This window comes from Eptatretus burgeri, chromosome 7, assembly GCF_056783735.1.
Source record: "Eptatretus burgeri isolate ZD-2024b chromosome 7, Ebu_testis_v1, whole genome shotgun sequence".
NCBI classification, from domain to species: domain Eukaryota; kingdom Metazoa; phylum Chordata; class Myxini; order Myxiniformes; family Myxinidae; genus Eptatretus; species Eptatretus burgeri.
The window spans coordinates 38,062,131-38,078,281 of NC_140967.1; the positions used below are offsets into that span (position 1 = coordinate 38,062,131).

The 16,151-nt window shown below is 43.9% G+C and overlaps 1 long non-coding RNA gene across 1 annotated transcript in view; it reads left to right on the plus strand.

Moving 5' to 3' along the window:
* Positions 1-16,151, plus strand: part of LOC147023062 (uncharacterized) — a 120,728-nt gene that overhangs the window by 39,488 nt on the left and 65,089 nt on the right. Inside the window, exon 3 of the long non-coding RNA XR_015059726.1 lies at positions 9,123-9,242. This is a non-coding gene — a long non-coding RNA (uncharacterized LOC147023062). The remainder of the gene's footprint in view (positions 1-9,122; positions 9,243-16,151) is intronic.

Here is a 16,151-nt window from a genome sequence, read left to right on the forward strand (position 1 = left end):
GTCTACATTATAGAACAGAAAGAAGAAAAAAGTAAACTAGTTAATATGATTTTTACCCTCGATGAAGGAGAGTGCAGTGCATTTAGGTCCGTTTGTTTGCTTGTTTGTTTGTTTATCCACACCCAACTTTAGTGTTTTTCTCTGCAACCGCTTGTTGGATTGAGACGAAATTTTTTACCACAGGAGCGACTTAGTCACTCATGTAGAATGTTGTATTCATAATTATGACGTTATAGGTCATGTGGTGTGGCAGCCATGTTGGAAAAATGGAAAAACTTTGGACCTCTGTATCTCTGAAACCGTACCAAGGAAAAATTGAAAGTTGGCACATGGCAAGTACTCATGGAGAACAAGTGCAAATTTATTATTTGTATTTATATATTTTATTTTTTAAACATGATGCCATAAGGTGCCTTCATTATGATGCCATTGCGTGTATAGAACATTACATCTAATCAGTATCAGAATTTTTGAGGGTCATCTCGGGATAAAATGGTCCACACAAAAAATTTTTATGATGTTAACGGTCACCTGATTCGGCAGCCATATTGTTAACAAGGACAAATGTGTCCACGAGCAGCGTCCTAAAGATTTTGTCGGCAAAAAACAAAAAACAAAAAAACAACAACATCCGATATTTCGTCACGTGCCTTCATTAAGCCAATAGCGAAACGCGTCATAATGTATTTGTGTATTTACGAAATAAATAATGTATTTACGATAAATAGAATAATCTTTAAATAGTAACGTGAACTTTTCGAAACTTTAAAGCAAATGTCCGAATATATTTAAAAGTTCATGATAGACACTCTCAAAAGGCACCGTCTATGTGAGGATGTGTACATGTGCTCAGTATTTAAGGAGATCCGGATATTGTATATACAAGAGCCGAGTCTTTGAGATTATGGTTTTGTCTTCACAAGAAGAAGAAGAAGAATAATAATAAGAAGAACAACAACAACAACAACAACACCGAGCTCTCTATGAGCAGCGTTCGCTACGCGAGACGCTGCTAAAAAAACAAACCTTCAAAAATATTCACTGAAATGGCTGAACAGATCGAGGCGAAACTTTACACGTATGACTGGCTATCCATGAGGAACAAAAGGTTCACACGCATGATGTCATAGGTCACATGGTTTGGCAGCCATATTGGATTTACCCAAAAACCCATAAAAATCTCCAGAACGGCTGGACAGATCGAGCGGAAACTTCACACAAATGTTCCCCAAGCCTTGGATTTACAACTTTAAGGAATAATTGATAGGTCACATGGTTTGTCAGCCATATTGGATTGAAGAAAAATATTAACTATTTTCTCTGGAACTGCTTAATCAATTGACGTGAAACTTCACAATTATGATTGAGTAGTGATGGGGAATACATGTTTTAAATTTCAACTCGATTGGATACATGGTCTGGCATCCAGAAGTAATTAATTTTTTGATCTAGGTTCTTTTTGATATTTTTTTTGATTTATTTATTTAGTTATTTTTGATTTTATTATTTTTTTTGAATAAGGCTCACTTAGCTGTGCCTGGATGGGTTTGAGGGTAGAGTAGCAGTAGCTGAGATGTGAATCCTCTCCAGGTTCCTCTTGGTGACTTCATCTTTGCTTTTTGCTTATTTGGGTTCCTTCTGATGACTCCATTAAAGGACTTTATTATTTGACCTTCCTTTTGATGACTCCATTATTTGACCTTCCATTTGATTTGAATTTAATTTATTTTAATCCTCTTCGAAATTTAATTGAATAATGTAATAAAAAACATTATGGATCAGGGTCAGATGTCCAATCAAAACGGGACATCTTGGTACCTGGTCATTACTGCCAGCAGTTATAAAGTGGCAGTTCTAATTATTTCTCATTACTTATGTATGCCTGGTGTTTAGTCCGTTTGCCACCCGTATATGTTCTGTACTCAACCTTGTTGTAATGAGAAGTGTATTGTTTTTTGATGTTTCGTACTCACATGGGTCTATCGAGAAAATTTGGCTTGGTTGCCGAAGCGGCAACCTTGGGGAACTCCGCTAATTTGCATAAATCCAAGATGGCAAACACGGATGGGGGTGGAATATAACTTTTCAACCAATTAACTTACAATCACGTGTGATACCTCTTTTCTGTATAATTTTGACCTGAGGAATCGATTTGTGAGGTCAAATTTGTGATTTGGGGTTAATTCAGGGTCAAAGGTGAAGTGCAAGGTCTTTTTTGGCCAAAATTGAAATAAAATAATAATAATGACATTTTCAGAGCGATGGTGGTCAAGCATTTATTCAGTAACGTCGATCACTCTCATTCATCATCAGAGCCGAATGCAAGATCAAGATGTTCAGTTTTCTCGTCGTCTTCCACATCTGCTTCTCCTTCCTCTTCCATTTCATCTCGGTCTTCGTCTCCTGTCTTGAAGCAGGCGTCACGACAAACACAAGCGCAATACACAGTGCATGATATCTTTCCATGGTGACAGCTGCAACGTTTAGTGCCGCACGCCTTCACCGCCACCTTACAGCCCCACCGCACTACATCCATGAGATCTTGGGGTCCTGGGGGCTGATCGGAGGTTGCTGGTACTGGGGTGCCATCTTTTATTTCCCACCCATACTTCGTGATGTCAAGTTCAGGTGGAGCCTGCTGGTCAGCAGATTTTGCAAGTATGGTCTGCATCCCTGGCTTAGCGCGGCCATACCCCAGCATACCTGTGGGATGAGGTTGCTGGAATTCATGTGAGAGGACATGGGTAGTGCGTCGACCATTGGGTGTGAATACCTGGAGATCGAAGTTGTCAAACCATGCGAAGATGGCGCCGACAGTTCTACACAACCCCATGAACTGGTGGAGACCTGTGCATTGTCACCTAGTAGACGAGCAACCAATTTTCGGAATCTCAGGGCCTCATCGTACGAGGTCATGAAGCCATGTTCATGAAGGGGTTTGAGAAGTTCCGAACTGCCGTGCCGGTGCAACAGGTTGACGGCCAGTCCTAATGTTGTCTGATTTCTGGTTCCTGTAACGTGACTCTGAATTGACTGGCTCAGGCTCAGAGATTTCTTGGTCACTTTACCACCGGAGACAAGGTCCGAAACCAACTTCAACAAACTTGGGCTGGTCGTCTTGATTGTGTTGGCCTGTGTAAACACTGATAGGTCATAATTGGCACTGCTGTACTTGAACGACCATGCCTCATGCTTGATCTGCCTCACCACGGAAGCAATGTTCCTCTCATCCATATCATCTACCTTAACTATCTTGAGACTTTTAGCAATGGACTCACGGAAACCAACAATGGCAGCACAGCCATCTACCTGAACAACGATAACATCCTTACTCATGCAGTCAGTCAACTTGCTTAACATGTCACATTGAGCGAGCTTGCCACCTCGATCCGAGTACAGGGAATGCAGTTCAACACTATTCCATATTCTGGACCTGTCTCGGTTCATGTACTCAATGACTTCCTCCAGAGCATTTTCATCTGCACTTCCAGTTGGCAAATCGGCATATATGGGGACTTTCGTGAAACTGTTACAGCAGCGGACGTGGTACTTTCACTCAGCAGAAGGTAGATCAGAAACAAAAGCAAGGTGCAAGTTACGGTGCACTCATCATTACGCTGCTCAGCAACATCAAGGAGCATATCTTTCATAGTTGGGAGTGGGTTACGTTCTGTGTCAAAATGTTCTTTGGTCATACTATACACTCACGAACGCGGTCCCATCTTTCTGGGTGTCTATCATCAATGGGTAAACATTCCTCACTACAGAACATACAATCACGTTTGTATTCAAACACACCTTTGTCAGCTACCTTTATATGAGGCCTTGTAGTTGTCCTTACACCCTCATCTTCAGCCTTTCTTTTCTGTGACTTTCTCACTCTCTCAGTTTTCTCTTTTGATGTATAAGTACAGTAGCAACCTTTGTGGCAGGCGATGCTTGCCGCATCTCCACCAACATCAATAATGTTCTGTAGCTTAGCCTGCAGGTCCCCATCTCCATGGGATTTGGCACACGAGATGAGCTTCTTGATCCCGATCTCAGTGAATTTCGTTTCTTCTCCGTGACGCACTGGGAGAAGACACCTTGAGTCAGCTATCATACATTTATTTCTCTGAACAGAAGAAGAAGAGGTGAGATTAGAATCAATGGGATCGTTCATCAACTACCGAGTAGGAGTGATCTGCAGTTGATGCAGGGGTCAAAACATTTTAAACCCCTCAATAGTCCAAAAATGACATTGAACTTGACCTTTGACCCTGAATTTGACCCCCGAACCACACAACTGACCTCAGAAATCGATTCCTAACCTTGAAATTATACGGGAAAAAATGTATCACACGTGATTGTAAGTTGATTGGTTGAAAAGTTATTTTCCACCTCCGTCCGCGGTGGCCATCTTGGATTTATACAAATTATCGGAGTTCCCCGAGGTTGCCACTCCGGCAACCAAGCTAAATTTTTTCTATAGACCTATGCGAGTACGAAACCATCAAAAAACAATACACTTCTCACAACAACAAGGTACTCAACCTGGCAACTGGACTAGTTGGCTTAATGGTTAGGGTGGTGGGCTTGGGATCCTCGGATCCTGAGTTCAGGTCCCCCTCAGCTGTTGAATTAATACCAGGTGGGGTTGACTCTGCCTGTCATCCTTTTGGAGGTCAGCAAAATTAGTACCAGCTTGCTGGTATCCTGTGTCAGAGTGGCGACCCATCCAGGATTGTGTCCAATGGCCAAGGAGAATGCTGAGGCAGCACCAACGCTCTGCACAGAATATGGTCCCAATGGATGGATTACTTATGTAACACCAGTGCACAAACGCCACACAAAACAAGTCCTGGCGAGGGTCTGCAATCTCTGATTGCTATTTTTTCTTGTTAACCTCCGCCATCGAAGATCGGAGGTTACTGTTTTCACCCCCTTTCTGTTTGTTTGTTTGTTTGTTTGTGAACAGTATTACGGAAAAACTCCTCGACGGATTTCGACGAAACTTGGTGGGGGGGTTAGGTATGGTCCAAGGATCATGTCATTAGATTTTGGACTTGTTCCCCCCCCCCAAAAAAAATTTGTTAGAGAAAAATATATATTTTTTTGCATTTCTACATGTTTTAAGTGATTTCCAACCCCCCCCCCGCCCCCCCAAAAAAATGTTGGAGAAAAGAACTATTACTCTGTCAGCACTGTTGACATCATATTTAATGAATAAGATATAAGGTTCACTTGAGTGACCCAACAGTATTGGCGGCGGAGGTTTTGCACTCTCCCGAGTGCTCCCCCTCTAGTTACTCTTTGTTTTTCTTAAGACAAGTACTGAGACACGTAATTATTAAACTACGTATTTACTTTCAGTGTAAAAAAGGAGGCAGTTGCTGTGTCTGAGGTATGCTTTAGCACAACGTGATCTGTTTTGTACCCAAGTTGATGACGAATTGTGGGAGGCTTTGAGGCTCAGTGAATGCACATTGGTAAGCTTGGCCTGATGAGAATAAGCCCGCCTGCTTCACAGACTCATGGTGATCAATTTTTTGTCAATTGCAAAGCTTTTGTCCGAAGCCTGATGGAGTACTGCTCTCCCCTCTGGGCTGGTGCTCCTGCCTCCCACCTTTCTCGGCTTCACGCTGTCGAAACCAGGGCATTTAAGATCATCGGCATCTCCCGCAATGAAGCTGAGTCTTTGGGCCTCTCACTCAATCACCGCAGGTTGGTCGGTGGTCTTTCTGTCTTCTACCGACTCCTCTCCAGCCTTGCCCCCCCCTGCTCTCTCTGCGATTTGTCCCCACCACATTTCCACAGGGCGCTCAAGGTCCGTCAACAACCCCCTTCTGGTAAAACTACCAAAATCAAAAATCACTGCTCATCTTCACTCTTTCATTCCTATTTTTCCCCGCCTTTGGAATAAACTTCCTCACTCTATTCTTTCCCATTCTTCCCTCCAGGCTTTCAAAACAGCTGTTCACCACCACCTCTTATCTTCCCCCATCCAAATCCTCGATCTTTTCTACCCCCGATAATCCACCCAAGCCCACTTCCTTCATTTCTCCTGCTTTCCTTCCTGAAAGTCCCTGAAATGTCCATCTTCTCTTCGCCATGTTCCCCGTCCCATCCCCATCCCTCTCCCTTCCACAGTTCACCCAATGTGTCTGTTCCCCACTGTTTTGTCCCTTCCACTCCCGCCCCTCTTGTCTCATGCCTCCTTGCTGTGAGTTGTGTGTTAGCTCTCATACGAGCCTCGACCAAGGTATACAAAAAAAAAAAAATTGTTTACAGATGTCACAATTTGTGCTGTTATTGTACTTCTGGGATTTCTTCCTCGGGCATACTCTGTCCAAGTTCGGGGCATGCTTTCTAATATCAGCAGAGTTTTCCACAAATCAAAGTTTTGTGGTGACATCAATTTTGAATTTGGATCCTCATAACAACAATGGATAACACACTTCATGCGTGCCTACTTCCGTGGAAACCTGCTGCTTTCTCCTTCACAGGTGGACTCCATTGTCATTCACGATAGCACTCTTGAACTGAAATACATAACCAGTAAAGTCATGGTGATATATATATATATATATATATATATATATATATATATATATATATATATATATATATATATATATATATATATATATACACGCACACACATAGTCGAGACTCGTGTAACAGCGAGTACACTGAATCGAACAGTACGCAAAATAGGCAAAAAGAGCATTAGAGATGCACGCAAAATGAACAGGAGAGAGAGGCGGGAAACACCAACAGCAGAGTTGAAGGCCAAGATAGAGTGAGACGTGGCTAAGCAATGAGTGTGGGGAGGAACGGGGGGCAAGAGAGGATGCATGGGGTGGACAAGATGGATACAGAAGGAAATTCTCAGGAGGGAAAACTGAAAATTTGGAAGGAGGAGGGACTGGGATGGGGGGTTCACGAGGGTAGAAAAGTTCATGGTTTTGGATTGGGGATGATCTGAGATGGTGGTGAGCAGCTGTCTTGAAGACCTGGAGGGAAGATTGAGATTGAAGAGGATGTGGAAGTTGATTATACATGCAGGAATAGAGGGACAAATGAGTGGAGGTGAGCAGTGATCTTCGATTTAGGTAGTTTCACCAGAAAGGGGTTGATGGTGGACCGTATGAGCCCTGCAGAAATGTAGAAGATAGAGAGACCACCGAACTGTCTGCGATGGTGAAGTGATAAGCCTTTAGACTCAGCTTCATTGTGGGAGATTCCAATATTCTTGAAGTCCTTAGTTTCCACAGCATCATGCTGAGCAAAATGTAAGGCAGGAGAGCCAGCCTGAAGGGGAGAGCAGCACACCATCAATTTTAAAAGGCTTGCCGAGGTGCACCAGGGGGACTAGGAACTTCAGCATCTGAGAGCTAGCTCCCTCCATATCACTCTAGTTCAGTGAAGTACCTCTCTCCGTCTCTGAAGGCACTATTGGTTGTGACTTATCCACTGGCACTTCTCATCCATATGTTCCTGCTGACTTCAAACAGGCCATATTGATGCTCTGTACAATCTATCTCACCCTGGTATCAGAGCAACACAGCAACTTGTGACTCACCTTTTTGTCTGGTGTGCCATGAACCCCGATGTGAGAAACTGGTCCAGTGCCTGCTTACGATGTCAATGAGCAAAATCACATTGTCACACAGTACCTTTGCATCTCCTGATGTCTGTTTTAGGTACCTTTGCATCTCCTGATGTCTGTTTTGATTACATGCACATCAATTTAGTCAGTCCTCTAAAACCATCTGGTGGTAACGCATCTGCTTGTTACGCTGCTTCCACCATCATGCATTGACTGTTTCACAAGGTGGCAGGATGCTGTTCTAATACCGGACATAACGGCGGAGACTAGAGCCAAAGCTTTTGTTTCCAGATGGGTTGCAGTGTTTCGTGCCCCATCTTTTATCACCACTGATGGAGGATAACAGTTTGAGTCCACACTTTTCAAAATGCTGACCGAGTTACTTGGAAGTAAACACACCAGAACTACTTCTTACCTCCCCGCAGCAAACTGGCTTATCGAACGGTTCCTTCGACAGCTTAAGTCCTCACTCATAGCACAAGCAGACCCACATTGCTGGATGGAAAAATTACCGGCCGTACTTTTGGCCATTCGTGCCATGGTGAAAGCCGATTTTCGTCGCAGCACAGCCGAGTTAGTTTTGGATCAACACTTTGCATTCTTGGGCAATTTGTTCCTTTGATGAACATTCACACCAATTTGGACCTCAGCAATTATGTGGACAGACTATGAAGGACAATGAGAGAGTTGCATCACATCCCCACCATAGCTCAGCAGAGTTCCACACATCTGCACAAGGACATTTTGTCTTGTACCCATGTTTTTGTACGTGGCGACACTGTCAGGGCTTCTTTGCAACCTCCCTCCAAGGGCCCGTTTCAAGTCAATGCCAGGAAGAATGAGTATTTCAACCTCAATTTTAATGGGAAGTCTGAAACAGTCAGTTTAGACAGATTCAAGACAGATATGGATAAAGAGTCTTCTACAACTCATCCTACTGCTGCAGCAGAACAGACTCCAGCAACGACACCCACTGTTCCTGTGAGCCTACACACAAGAGCACCAAATTCAGCCCATCGACATCTGCATCAACTGCTTTTCCACCGACAACTACATCAGACGTACGAAAAACTCGTTCTGACATACATGTCCATTGGCCTAAGAGATTCATGCAAGTATTCCATTTGGGTTGACGTCTACATCATTATCGATCATCTCTCTTTGGTCATCGATCGAGGGGGAAGCTAGTGTCATGACTCATTAATTTTTCTTTGCATTTTGATAAAATTTGTAATGAAGCAAATGTGAAAAAACTAGCAGCCACTCAGTGGAGTCTTTCCAGAGAGCCAATAGGCATAGAGGACACTGTGAGGTTCACTTAACGAGCTCCTAATCATGACACTTTAGATTGAAAGCTCACACGCTTTTCCTTTCAAGCATTTTCTTTTTCATGAGTCACTCTACACGTCAATATTGAATAGTGACTTGTTCTATATCATCAAGACAATTGAGTGCAGTGAATTTTGTTTGTTTGGTTGGGTGATCACGACGATAACGAACTCGTCTCCTCTTCTGCTTGCCACTTTTGTAGCTTCAAAATGGCAAACATCTCGGCGCCAAGGGTTCCTTCTTCATGAACCAGTGGAGAGATGACAGAGAAGGATTGGTCATCGACCGGGCTTAATTTGCAATGATTCATTTCATTTTGAATGTAAGTAAGATTCCTTTTGTTCTACTTTATTAAACACCATCATCATAACCAACACACCACAGTACTGTGTTGTAAATGCATTATACAATGGAACTTTAATGAAGTTTCAAAACATGTAGTTTACAAAACTGAAACCAAAACTGGATGCCAGTTTAGTTACTTAATCTAATAGTCATTGAAGAAAAGTTAATAGACAGAGAGAATAATATTCCTTACTTCCTGTGGTGGTTAGCATATCTTGATCAACGATCTGCCAATTTCATCCATTCTACCTATCTGCTGACACAGACAACACGAGCCTTCATGAAGACTAGTTTTACACTATTCATCCCTTAAGTAATGGATCCATTGATTTATCATGCAGTTCTATTCTGAAAACAAAGAACGACAATGCAACAAATGTGAACATCAATATTGTCGCAGTTCATTCCTATAATTATTATCATGAACAAAAGAAAGACAAGAAAAACCCACGGTTTAATGCACTGGACAACCATGTATTGTAACAGTTTGCAGCATCGTAGTCAGTGATGAATAAAGGCCTAACAGCCACTTTTGAAAGCATGTGAAAGTGGAGATAACCGGTTTCCATGACAGCAAACCAGCTTAAGTAAATGCGCAAATCTTTCATTTGCATGTTTTGCGGTTAGACCTTTGCTTGGGGTCCATAACGAAATGCATCGGCAAGAGTAAAACCCTGTGATTGTGACTCAAAAGTAATTCCACATATTTTGTATTCCTGGTAATGGAGTTAATACAAGCTTCAGTGGAATCTGTTTGTGCCAGGGATTATTTTATTGAGGTCTTCGGTTCCAACACAAAGCATGACCTGAATTGTGGATGATATGCTTATGGAGCTACTAGTATCATAATGGGTTTTACTTATTCCCAAGTAAAGGAGTATGTTGCACTGGACTAATTAAATTATGGTCCTCACAAGAAAATGAAGTGCAATTCTTAATGTCAGGGAAAAAATTAATACTTTTGACATCTGGAAATAGGATATTCAACAGTGCTGGTGAAGATATAAAAAATATTAATCAGGCACTGGCAGGTTTACAAGGTTTATGGAATGATGAAGAGGGAATGAAATTGATATCATGATAAGATTCGCTAAAAGTTATTGCAGTGTCTGAAACAGCAGTGTTTACTGTAAATTCATAATTCAATGTTTTGAGAGTGTTTAATGTACCTGTCTCATCTGTCTCATAATTGAATTTCAAAACATAAAATAAACTATTAACTAAAAAGAGAAGCTTCCACCCATCCATGTGTCACACTTCATTCTAAAGGGTTCCTGCTAGCTGTCAGAGTAATAAAAATAGGACCACTGGACCTGTAGCTCATCTGGGCCCTGGCCAACTTGAATGTTGAAACTAACTCATGTTGAAACCCAACTTTGTTAGCATTCTGACTGGTTGGTGAGTCTGGCGAAGAAGTTTTGAAAATAAATTTATGGGATTATTTTTTTCCCCAAAATTGACGAAGTCAGCCATTTTGACACGCTTTTGGTCACGTGATTGGCATGACCTCTGCAATTTAATATCCCCACCCTGTCCTAATGTAACCCAATTTTGGAAGCATTCTGACTCGTGGGTCAAGAGCAGAAGATTATTGAAGGAATTTATTAAGTCCACCATTTTGACCTACTTAAAGTCACGTGACCGGAACAAGCTTTGCAATCCCCGTTAAAAGTCAGGAGTGGAATGTTGCTGTCAAATTTCAGCTGGATCGGCCCAGTGGTTTGGCTGGAGAAGTCGAAATAGGACTTCGATGGAAGGACAGACAGATGGATGGACGGTGGTGCACGATGACAATACCTTATCTGGAATTCCAATTCCAGATAAGCCAAAAATGGTACCACTGGGATGCTAATAATCTATTTATTCTGTTGGAAAGTTATTGATCGATTTACTTGCAACAAAAATGTGTGTCAGTTGAATCTCAATGATTCCTTTTGCGAAAGCCCCTCTTCCTGGATTGAAGAAGAAGAAGAAGAAGAAGGATCAGGACCCGAGTTTTATTGTAGCAGTTCCTGGTGTCATGGAATAATAAAAATGGTCCAGGTGGAAAGCTATAATATCATTACATGGTTGGAAAGCTAATAATCGATTTAATTGGAACAAAAATTTAATCATGAGGTTGCTGGTTTTGAAAGCCCTCTTTCCAGGACTGAAGAAAAAGCGGAATGGAAGCTTAATGCAGCGGTTGCAACCGTAACATTTATTATAATACTAGCAGGGTATGCTTACACATTGTAAACAATAACGAACCATGCTTCCCCATTGTCTTGGGTCACTCACCTGCATTTGTTTTGTTTTTTTTTAATTTATTTATATTTTCATTTATGGACGCTTTCCGATTGTTCTGTGATTCCCCCCCCCCCCCCCCCGCGGTGTATCGGCTTCAATGTCCATCGGCACGCAAAATTTCAGCTTTCTACGTCACGCGGAAGGTACCAAACTCATATCAGTGAGTCAGTGGTTCCCATCGTGTGCTTCCTTTTTGGCTGCTGCTTGCATCATTGGTTATGGGTGCGGCTATGCCGCTGATGAAGAGAGAATGAAATTGATATAATATCATGTGTCAGTTTAATCAGTTTAGTTTGGTTTAATCAGCCCCTATTACCAGTTTACTGGTGCTTATTTTGCCGACCTTGGAAGGATGACAGGCTGAGTCAACCCCCTGGTATTAATTCAGTGGCCAACAGGGCTCAAACTCAGGACCCTAGGATCCTCAAGCCACCACCCTACCGCTAAGCCAACATCAGACTAGTCAGTGATAATAATGAGCTTTATACTCGTATATTTAACTAGAGGTGTATGCTTACACAATGTTCACACCGCCAGGTATTGACTAGCGGGGTATGCATATGATCCGTGCTTCCCCTTTGTCTCAGGTCACTCACCTGCATTTGATTTTTTTTCATATATATATATATATATATATATATATATATATATATATATATATATATATATATATATTTATTTATGGATGCTTTCCAACGGTTCTGTGATTTATTTTCTTGGTGTATCAGCTTTGATATCCGACGGCACACAAAATTACCATGCTTCCCCATTATCTCAGGTCGCTCACCTGCATTTTTTCTCATTCATTTTTTTTTCTTCATTTATTTATATTTTCATTTATGAATGCTGTCCGATTCTCTGACCCCCCCTCCCCCACAGTGTACTAGCTTCAATGTCCGTCAGCACACAAACTTTCCGCTTTCTACGTCACCCAGAAGGTACTGATCTTTAATATCAGTGTCAGTCAGTCAGTCAGTCAGTCAGTCAGTGGTTCGAAAGAGCTTTATACATTAGGCAAGAGAATACAACCCATCACTTCGCTGAAGGGGATATTAAAGGGGGGGGAGTGGAGGGGAGAAAGATGGAGAGGAGGGAAGGGAGGGAGAGAAGGGAGGGAGGGGGAAGCAAGGAGGGAGGAGGGGGGAAGAGCGAGGAGGGGGGGGGGTTGATAACGAAACCTCAGCAAACATTGCCATACATTCTGGGAGGTGGGAGAGAGGAGGATGGGGGATCGAGGAGCGGGAGGAATTGGGGAGGTAAGCGAGAGGGGAGGACTTGCAGAGAAAGGGGAGAGGTAGGACAGAACTGAATGAAGTGCCATACGTTAAAACAACATGTTAATACAGCATGCGGAGACCGCGGTGAGATGTCCGTGGGGAGCAAAGAGGGGAAGAGGAGGTATGGGAGGAGGTAAGCATGAGGGGAGGGGTAGGGAAGGAAGTGTGAGGGGAAGGGAAGGCAGTGGGATGGGAAGGCGGCAGAAGGGGAGGGGAATGGAAGGCGGCGCAAGGGGCGGGGAAGGGAAGGCAGCATGAGGGGTGGTAAGGGAAGGCGGCATGGGGGGTGGGGAAGCAAAGGCGGCACGAGGGGCGGGGAAGGGAAGGCGGCACGAGAGGTGGGGAAGGGAAGGCGGCACGAGGGGAGGGGAAAGGTAGTTTTGATTTTGAAAGTTTCACCAAAAAGGGGTTTTTGGTGAACCTTGAGCACCCTGTGAAAATATAGGGGGGGAGGCAGATCACAGACAGAGCAAGGGGGGGACGGGACAGAAAGACCACCGACCTGACTCCAGTGAGAGAGTGAGAAACCCAAAGACTCAGCTTCATCGTGGGCGATACTAATGATCCTAAAAGCCTTGGTTTCCACAGTGTGAAGTCGAGCTTGGTGTAAGGCAGGAGTATCACCCCAGAGGATTTATTATTACTCCATCAGACTGGATGAAAGCTTTGAAAGTGGTTCGAAGCTCAAGTGTGCCAAGGAATGATGTTGCACGACATAGGATGCCCAGTCGGTGACAGGCTTTGGAGGGGGCATCTTGGAGATGGGGCTTTCCCAGGAAAGATCATGGCAGATAGTGAGGTGCAAAAGCTTGAATGAAAGTACTTCTTCAAGGGGATTGTTGTGAAAGCAGGTGGGGGGGGGGGGTTCCAGACAGTCCTTTTTGAGAGATAGATTGAGGGTGTGAGATTTGTCAGGATTGAGAGACATTGCAAGAGTTTGACCAGCTTGTAATTTTATCCATTTCTGCAGAGAGTGAAAAGGCTGCTGTCTGCTGAGCAGAGGGATGAGAGATGGTATGACAGAGGATGGAGTCATCAGCAAAGAGACAAAGAGGATTTTCCAGAAAGTCTGAGAGATCATTGATGAAAACCAGAAAAAGCACAGGGCCAAGAACACTTCCTTGAGGAACTCCAGCCTGGATGGGAATAGGAGATGGGAGAATCCCATAAAGAGCCACGCGTTGATTGTGACAAGAGAGGAAGTCTGCGAGCCATTAGTGGAGATTGCCTTGGATGCCATAAGAAGAGAGTTTGGTGAGCAGTGCGGGATGCCAGACCAAATCAAAAGCTCGTAATATTGTTACGAATCTGGAAGCCATATGCACACAGACAGACAGCAGCCCCCGCAGTTCAGTTATTTCGATAAGTATGTGTATATAGTCAGGGTCTAGTCCCATCCTTCTGTCTAATGGGAATTTCGTGTGTGTGCTCCGAGTTACTTTTATAGTCAGGTTTTTTTTTATATCTTTAAATCTTCATCCTTCGTTTTTGCACCATCGCCCACGTGCAGCATGTCACGTTCAGGGGTGAGGTTCCATCTGCCCACCGTGAGCTCGTCCAATCAACGGCGGCCACGAGTCGCCCAACAACCCCTCGTCCAATCCGGAGGGAGTACCTCAGAGCATTGCCCTCGACCCGTGGGGGAGGGGGAGGGGGAGGATAAGAGGTGGCGAACCGTCGAGAAGGAAATGTTCGCCCTGTCGTCGAAAAAGAGGAGAAAGAGGGGAAGCCTTGTCTTGCCTGCTGGTGTCTCCTCTGGTCCATTCCCGTGCTGGCTGGCGTTCGTGGCGTCATTCCTGGTCCCTGGTGCTTGGTGCTGGGTTGTTGGTGGCGGGTTCGAGTCCCGCCACCGGACAAGCTCGACCAGACCGCACGAGGTGGACAGGTGCAAATATAGGCCGCGGCCATTGAGGTCCATTTCTTTTTGGGCGTGTGTGTGTGTGTGTCCGTGGGCCCCGTCTTTAAGTAGGATTGATTAAGTGTTTTTCATTGTACATTGTTTGCACTGCTTTGGTTGGATAACTCTGCTCTTTGTGTGCTCCCCTGCCCGATTATTGTTGATAAATAAACCCCCTTGTTAAATGTTCCAGCTCGTTTTCTGTGCTTTCTCCCATTGACCCAGCATGGTGCGAATTGAGAATTAGGCTGTTTGGGCCGGTAAGTTGTCATTGGGTCCGGCGTGGCTTTGGTAACTTCCGCTCGGTTGCGCCGGCTCCGAGTCGGTGATAGCGACTCGGTTCGGACAAAGTCAGCCGAGGGTGTGGTTTCCCCAGTAGCTAGACGGCGTGAGTACTAAGGTAAATTGGAATCGACAAGTGGACCCTACCTCACGCCGTCAAAATATTGGCGACCACGGTCCTTTAAGTGGCTCGTCAACTCCGGAGTTATCCGGGGTGACGACCTTTCAATTCCGGTGTTCGGTAGGAGATGGTCCAACTGCTCCATATGGCATTCGTCCTCACTACTGAACCCTGGCCCACAACAATATGTCTAGAGAGATGGCTCTGATCTCGTGAATAGAACAGAGAGAGAGTGAGCAAGAGCAGCAGAGCAGCCTTTTAGAACACGAGGGCTGATGCCGTCTGGAACAGTTTTAGAATGAGTCAAGGTTTGACAGCAAGCTCTCCACCTTGTCAGGAGAAAAGGACACCGAGTCCAGGAACAGCTGGGTGTGACTCGGTAAGGTTGGTACAGAAAGCAATGGGTTTGCGACACAAGCTTTCGACGCAAACACAGAGTTTTGGCATTCAGCCTTTTCATGTGTAGTGTCGGCTGTGCAGACATTTGAGCTGAGGGAGGGGATGGAGGGGGAACACACACAAGAATAAGAGCAATCAGAGATTGCAGACCCTCACCAGGACTTCTTTTGTGTGGTGTATTTTGTGTGGTATTTGTGTACTGGGTGTTACGTAATTAATAAGAGACATAATTAGAACTGCCACTATAACTGCTGGCAGTGATGACCACATACCAAGTCGTCTCACTTTGATGCAACCCCGCTTTGATTGGACACCTGACCCTGACCCATGAAGTTTATTATTATTATTCTATTGAATTCAGAATTGGATGAAAATAAATTCAATTCAGATCAAATGGAAGACCAAATAGGTACACTCCTGCATTGGAGTAATCAGAAGGAACGCAGACAAAAAAATGAAAATGATGAAGTCATCAGGAGAACCCTGGATAAGATTCACATTTCAGCTGCTACTACTCTACCCTCAAACCCATCCAGGCACAGCCAAGTGAGAAAAAAAGAAACCCAGATCAAAAAATTAAATAATTCTGGCTGCCAGACCATGTGTCCAGTCAAGTTGAAA